Genomic DNA, 8,146 nt, shown 5'->3' on the forward strand with positions numbered 1-8,146 from the left:
CCTTGTGGCTACCCTGGAGCAATGAATGGGCCTGCCTTCACCCCAGGTGCTCTTTATCCGGGGTCTATGAACACCCTAGAAGTAGTATCCACCATGAATTGGGTGAATAATTACACATGTGCCCATGTGAGAATATACGGACCCACGCATATGTGTTCACAGCTTTCTTCAAATGCCCCCATGATATCTATGCCAGTTACCAAATTATTACTTCTCAGCTCTGTATTTACCCACCAATACCTGCTCTGTGATGATGGACAGGATTCCCATGAGCATTTCTCCTCTACAGTAAGCATGATGTGAAGCTTTCTCAGTGGAGGGTGCTGACAGAACAGTGCAGGTAGAAGGAACTTCTCTTCCTGAGTCTGGCTGGTGTGAGGACATCCAGTGGTGCTCTGCCCCAGTCATGTGCCCGGAAGGTCCCAGGCAGTCAGCCTGGCATGGTGATCACCTTCTTAGTACCTTCCCAACACAGGCACCATGCGATCCATGCCTCCTGTCCATACTGAAGACCCAGTCCTTCTCCATGCCCATACTCTCAATCCAGCAATGTGGCTTGCATGGGCTGTGGAGGTTTGTTTCCTGCTTGTCCAATAACTGCAACCAGCTCTGGCCCATGAAACCCAGCAGATCTCTCTGCCATGTAGGGTGCTGCAATGATACCTTCTCCAGCAATGTCTGATCTCCAGCTTGGAGAGATGCCCCATTCAAAGACTGCCCTTCTTGGGTACTCTTCCCCAGCTGTAGGGAGAATAGCACTACAGGATTCTCTTTACGTCACATAGTTGTTCTTTTATCACAGCTGAATATTCTTCATATTAAACTTCCATTGTATAAACCACTTGTGGTTTCTGTCTCTTGATTGGACCTAGGCTGATATAGTACTTGTGGCCCCCAAAGTATTAAGATCCACCATACCTAGTCCCAGATAAAACAAAAATATAAAAACTCTCAGCTCATTGCCCAGCACATAGAACACAATCCATCCAAGTAGCTGTTACTACCATGTGCTGGAGACGGAGGTCAGTTGCTGCATAGGGCTGGCAGCTCTGCAGAATCGCCTTAGATGTTCCCTCCCGCCTGTTTAGCTTGAGCTGCATTCTCTCTGGAATAGCAGTAAAATAACAAGTAGCTAAAGCGATCGCTCATGGAGCACACACTTCATCTTAAGCAGTGGGCCATGAGTTTCATATGCACTATTTGCCCCATTTTGCAGATGGAAAAGCTGAGGATTAATGAAGTTGGAAACTTGCCAAAGTTTTCACAGCTGACCCTGGAAGAGCTGGACTTTGAACCCAGGTATAACCAATTCCAAAGATCAAAGCCTTCACCAACACAATATAATTCTTTCTAGCATTTATTGCTGTGTCAAGGTCTGTGTTAAATGGTTCACAGTGGTTATGTAATATATTTCCTGTGATGGGTGTGTTTGGTAAGCATTGCTTTTATTTCTGTTTTATAGATGAAGAGACTAAACATCTCACCCAAGGCCTCTCAGTCAGTGAGAGGCGCAGGCAGGATTTGAAACTGGCCCCCTGACTCCAGAGCCCGTGGCTCACGTAATAGAAGTGAACTTCAGGGTGAGAATGTATCTACACCTGGGGACCCTGATGGGTGAGACAATGGAAAGCACATAGCATTTGACTCACATACGGTTCCTGCTGCTCCCAACAATGCCATCCATGTGTGTTAATAAAGGATAGAGAGCTGGCAAGGAGAAGGTATAGGTATGGGACCAGGTAGGCCGTGTCGCACCCTAACATACCTAACCCTAACCCCCACCCTAACCCTCAGGGGCAGGGATGGTCTGCAGGATCCATGTTGATCACCAACCCTCTCCTAGGGAGGGGGTTCCCTGACACTCAACATCTGGCTCTGCCCATGGCAGATCGAACCACTACGGAATCTTGCCTAGATCGCAGGCTCTGATTCCACCTCATCCATCGTGCCAACCTGAGTGATCAGTCCTCTTTGTGTGGCTGTTCACTGATTGTTCACTGATTTGGCTCTAGGACCCCAGACACTGATGGGGAAAAGGAAATAGGACACATTTGAGATCCAGAATATTTGCAAGTTGCTAAGAAAAAGCACAACTATTCCAGATACCGAGGACAAAAGAGCATATTCTCCTCTAGGTCTTCATAGAGAAGCCACATCCTCAACAATACCCCTGCAACAGATAAGGGTCAATGATCAAAACCATGCTTTGTATAATGTGTATCATGTCCCTCAACCAAAGCACAAAGCATTAAAACTCATTCTTCAAGGAATCAGTGGGAAGCAGTCAAGCTCGCAAGTCCGTGGCTCTGACTAAATTGGTGATAGATTTAAGAATATGTGTCTAGAGATCAAATACAACATGTACTCTGCAGGCACTTATCCACGAGTAGCATTTCTCTTAGCCAAGCTTTTGAAAAGTACAGTGTGGCTCTGAGGTTGAGATTTGACTTGGAATGCTGGAACTTTCCATTGCCAGTTAAGAGATGAGCTATATACCTTAATAACAAACTGAGCTGGGACTTGGAATAGATTTCTTATGAAAACTCAAGCACCAGAAAGAACATATTCCTCTCTTTCCCTGCCACTGCTAAGTCGTGAGGAGGTGGAGGCTCGGGTGCATTCAAGATTGGGCTTCACCTGTAACCCACCATCATGGCCGATGAAGGCATTGCTGCTGGAGGTGTAATGGACGTTAATACTGCTTTACAAGAGGTGCTGAAGACCACCCTCATCCACCATGGCTTAGCAGGTGGAATCTGAGAAGCTGCTAAAGCCTTAGACAAGTGCCAAGCCCACCTTTGTGTGTTCACGTCCAACTGTGATGAGCCTATGCATGTCCAGTTGGTGGAGGCCCTTTGTGCTGAGCACCAAATCAGCCTAATTAAGGGTGACGACAAGAAACTAGGGGAATGGGAAGGCCTCTGTAAAACTGACAGAGAGGGAAACCTGGTAAAGCGGTTGGCTGCAGTTGTGTAGTGGTTAAGGACTATGGCGAGGAGTCTCAGGCCAAGGACGTCATTGAAGAGTCCTTCAAATGCAAGAAGTGAAGAAATAAATATCTGGTGAAAAAAGAAAGAAAGAATGAAAGAAAGAAAGAGAGAAAGAGAGGGAGAGAGGGAGAGATGGAGGGAGGGAGGGAGGGGAAGGAACAAAGGAAGGAAGGAAGGAGAAGAAAGAAAATGTTCCTAAAGAGAAAGTCAACCCACGTTCCCTCCAAAGTGTGTCGAAGGAGTCCCTGCAGGCAGAGCCAAGATTCTCTTCAGGAGGAAATTTGAAGTTCCCTAACAGTGCAATGAATGGGTAACTGGTCCCCACAATTCCACATCCTAATGTTCAATGGCAACAAAAATTAGCCCAGAAAAATTGTAAAGCAGGGATGCAACCACATAACCTGTTTGGCTACACATACACACATGCATGTGCACACACACACACACGCGCACCTGCTGCACATCTAATTTTGAGCAATAAACCCTGTTAAACTGGTTGTGAAAGGTACACACAAAGTAACTAAATAAGATGATTCATTGTTTATTATTATTTCCTATAAATCTCCCTAAAGTTGGAGGATTTCTATTAAAAGATTATTTCAGATCCAGATTTGGTGGCCCTTGTTTCTGGAGGTCGTCAGATAGCAGTATTCATTGTGTATTTAAACTACTGCTAGTCCATGATACGCACATCGGGTAATTTGCATCCGAGACAATGCTTGGACTTCTGTGCTCCAGTGCAGAGCGGGGTGGCAGGGCCCTACCATATGCAACAACCTGCAGGCCACAGACACTGACCCTTTGGAGCTGACGCTAGCCTGTGGTCTGCATTCTGCCTAACAGTTGAGCAGGTCAGTAGGAAAGCAAACTTATGGGCTATCTCAATGTGGCTTCAAGTTAAAATAAAAGGATCCAGGACACATCTTTGTTTTATCCAACCAGAAATTACAGGCAGGATAGTTCATATTTTTCCTTATATATCATGTCAAAGGCTGGAAGAGGATCAACAAAAATCACAAACCATTTAATATGATTTTTGGCAGGTGTTGTCACAAGAGCATATAAATTATAGCAGATGGCTGTGTTCCCAGCCTGTGAGCTGTGAATATAGGCCAGGCTTGCAAATTATTAAGCAAAGCCATGCAAATGGGTGTTGCTTGCACACACGTGAATGGACGACTAGGTCGTTCTGCTTTGCCAGAGACTTTTCCTGTTTTAGTATTTGTCTTAGTCCATTAAGTGTTGTTATAGAAGAATTTATGAAGAAAAGAGGTTTATTTGGCTCACAGTTCTGCAGGCTGGCAAGTTCAGAAAGTGTGGTGCCAGCATCTGCTCAGGTTCTGGTGGGGGCTTTTTGTGCTATGTCATAACATGGTGGAAAAGCTCAATGGTGAGTGGACATGTGGGAAGACAAAACCTGAGGGGCATCCTGGCTTTACAACAACCCACTCCTTCAGGAACATTCCCACAAGAACTAAATCCAGTCTCACGAGAGAGCTGGAGCACACCAAGTCATTCATGAGGGATCTGCCCCCAAGACCCAAACACCTCCCACCAGGCACACCTCCCAACACTGCCACATTGGGGACCAAAATCGACATGAGTTTTGGTGGGGACAAACTCAAACCATAGTAGTACTGACTGTCCCACGTCCTGTGAAACCCCTCGGTCCCTGGCAAGACAGGAAGATTGGTCACCCTCACTGGAGGCCTTGCTCCCAGGTGGTGACCCCTGGCTCTCTATTCACATGTAGAGGTGAGGCACAAAACACTGACTGCAGTCTCTGTGTGGGAGCGGGGCTCGTTGACTGACGGAGCTTACCACAGGGCATCTGAGCATCAAGCTCCTCATAGAGGGAACCAGCACACATCAGCCATTGGAGGTCCTTTGTCTGGGATGCTCCTTTTCTCCACAAATGAATCCTCCAAATCCCTGCCTGTAGATTGTAAATTCGATTGCTCACTCTCTGGGAACTGGGGTTCCACCATTCAATATGTAGATTGTGGCTTAATCCTTGTGTTTACACTTGACCTTATCTCCTCCTCCAAATCTGTGTGGCTCACACCTCCCATTGTACAGTTTCTTCAGTTTAATTTATATGACAAATATACTCTCCTTTCTCCCCTGGCTGGAGGGGACTCCTGGCTGAAGAGGGTAGGGAAAGTGTCTAGGGTTTCCACTTATGCCCCTGTGTTGCTGTTTAGAGCCTAACACTGTACCTCATCTTTCTAAGTGTGGAGGCTTTCTGAGACTCTGGGGGTGGAGGGAGAGAATCTGTTGGCTTCGTATTTTCTCCCTCTGGGGCATCTAAAGCATCTACCATTCTGCCAAGTCATCAAGTCATGTCTCCATTGTATACTATCTCCAAAATACGTGTCGAAATTCTTGATTGCTGTTTTCTCCTCTCTTGTTCCCTTTGTCCTTGCAGGATTTTACCTGTGCTATTCCTCTACTGCCATTTTATTAGAATTTGGGGAGGAAGAGGAAATGAACTTGTGTTGCAAATCAACCATGTTTCATTGGACATTCCTTTCTGTAGTGGTCTCTCTTTTCACACACGTAACTCTTTTCAACATTGATGGGTGGATATTGGCACTTCTGGAACTATCTTCCATGTCTATGAACTTTTCTACTTTCTATTTATTTATCCCAGTCTGCTGTTTTCGGGGAGGATTCCAGTCTTTCAGTTCACTGATTATCTCTTCAGCTGCATACATTCCACTGCATAGCTCATGCACTCAGATGGTTTGATTTTTTTAAACTATGAATATATTTTTTTGTTTTTTATTCCCATGATCAGTAATACAAAATGAACACAGTGTTCATTTCTAACATCTCTAATTGATTCTTTTCCATCCTTTCTTATTTGAGAATATTAGTTATACTTCAAAGCATATTTACTGGTTGTCTAGTTGTTCTGTTTAATCTTCAGATCTGGAGCCAGACAGCTGAGGTTGAATTGTGGCTTCTCATGTTAAGCTAAGTGACTTTGGGAGAAGTTACTTAATCACTTGACACTTCAGTTTCTTCATTTGTAAAATGGTTATAAAAATACCTTATACGATATTCATGTGTCAGGCACTATTACAAACGTAAAACAGTCCTACTTCATGTGTGCAATAGTGCCTTACACGTAAATGCTCAGTAAATACTAGGCATGGTTATTATGTTCCCTCAGGTGGAAGTCTCTCTTTCATGGTGGTGCTTCTCAAATGATACTTTTTGACAGCGAACTCATCTTTACCCATGAGATTTTCTGCAAGAAATCTGCTGGCCTGGTTGCTGTGAGGGAGGGCTGGAAATCACTGGAGGAGCTTGTGCTCCGTGTTGCTTTCCAGGAGAGTGCGGAACAGGCAGCAGCATCAGGTGGACCGGCCGTGCTCTCACAGCTGGTCTTTGGGGCGTGGCTACTACTTACTCTTCCTTGGCTTTGCCAGCCATATGGGGCCGTGTCCTCTCTCTCATTCCCTAACACAGCTCCTACGAGGAGACAGACACTGCTGTCCTGGTCATCTTGTCTGCCGGGGTGGGGTTGAGGGAAATATTCAGGGTCAATCCATCTAGCTCCTTCCACGGTGTACTTGTCTAACCCTCTGTCAATAGCCCTTTGGTCCCGTCTTGTTCCAGGCATTCACCATCTCTGGGCGTGGGGTGCCTTGTTGCTGCTCCCACATTTGTAGTATATACTGTGATATGTACACGTAAGGATACATGTAGGATGTCCTTGGCCGCTGCTCATGAGCTGGGCTGCAGCGTCAAATCCGATCTTGTCTGCATGCAGCTTCTCAGAAACGTGTCAGTACTTCTGCTTCTCTGGATGTTTCCTGTTATCTTTTTGAGAACACTAATTTTTTTTCTTCCCTGTCATTTTTGGAGGATGGGCCTGGGTAGAGAGATGGCAGCATGTGCTCAGTCAATCCATCTAGCTCCTTCCATGGGTGTACTTGTCTAAGGGAAGTCAGAGAATTTATAGAAAAGATAAGAATTGAACAGAATCTTGGAGAATGAGTAGGAGCAGCCGAAGTAAAAAGAGGAGCAAATGTCATTGTGGGCTGGGATGAGGACTGAGCGAAGGTGTGCAGAGAGGAGATGACAGGGTAGGGCGAGGGGTTACAAGCAATGCGACGTTTCAAGAACGGCAAGCGTTGTAAGGGAGAGGAGGGCGTGACAGTCTTATGTATGATGCTAAGGGGCTGCACTTGATTCTGGAGAGCCTCTGATGGTGTAAGAAAGTGACACAGGCTGGGTGCAGTGGCTCATGCCCATAATCTCAGCACTTTAGGAGGCTGAGGTGGGAGAATCACTTGAGCACAGGTGTTCTTTTTTTTTTGAGACGGAGTTTCGCTCTTGTTACCCAGGCTAGAGTGCAATGGCGCGATCTCAGCCTCCTGAGTAGCTGGGATTACAGGCACGCGCCACCATGCCCAGCTAATTTTTTGTATTAGTAGAGATGGGGTTTCACCGTGTTGACCAGGATGGTCTCGATCTCTTGACCTCGTGATCCACCCGCCTCGGCCTCCCAAAGTGCTGGGATTACAGGCTTGAACCACCGCGCCTGGCAAACACAGGTGTTCAAAACCAGCCTGGGCAACATACCGAGACTCCAACTCTTAAAGAAAAAAAAAGGAAAGAACGAAAGTGATATAGTCAGAAGTGCATCTTGTCCACTGTGGAAGTTAAATTTGAGGGGAGTGAGACTAGAGTCGAGAAGACCAGTCAGAAAGCTCCCGCAGAAGTCCAGGCTAGAAACTACAAGGGCCTGAAAATTAGCACAGCACTATGTATGGGATGGAGAGCAGGAGGCAGATTCAACAAATATTCGGGAAGCAAAATCTACAGATCAGAAGGATTTTCTAATATTGTTTTATTTAGAAATAATAGAAAGATACTTCAATCTTCTTCCACTGTGGCCATATGCTTTTTTCTTTTCATTTGCATTTTCTGCTTAAGTAGGCCATACGCTTTTTAAAAATTTGCAGGACTAACCTATTTTAACTGCAGATAGTTAATCCCATTGGTACTGGCATGTAAATTCTTATGACTAAAGTCAAAGTGAAAATACTTCTATCAAATTTCATATAGGAGCTATAAGATTACTGGGCATTTTAAGTTTTCTGTGCAATGTCTAATCTTAACACTTCTTGAATCGATATAAG

The 8,146-nt window shown here is 45.3% G+C and overlaps 1 pseudogene; it reads left to right on the forward strand.

Annotated features, from left to right (window-relative positions):
* Nucleotides 1–2,652: 2,652 nt before the first annotated feature.
* LOC135273951 (small ribosomal subunit protein eS12-like) lies at nt 2,653–3,047 on the forward strand (annotated as a pseudogene).
* Nucleotides 3,048–8,146: the final 5,099 nt, after the last annotated feature.

Source organism: Aotus nancymaae, unplaced genomic scaffold (genome assembly GCF_030222135.1).
Source record: "Aotus nancymaae isolate 86718 unplaced genomic scaffold, 86718_ANA_hifiasm-v0.15.2.pri h1tg000010l, whole genome shotgun sequence".
Taxonomy (NCBI): domain Eukaryota; kingdom Metazoa; phylum Chordata; class Mammalia; order Primates; family Aotidae; genus Aotus; species Aotus nancymaae.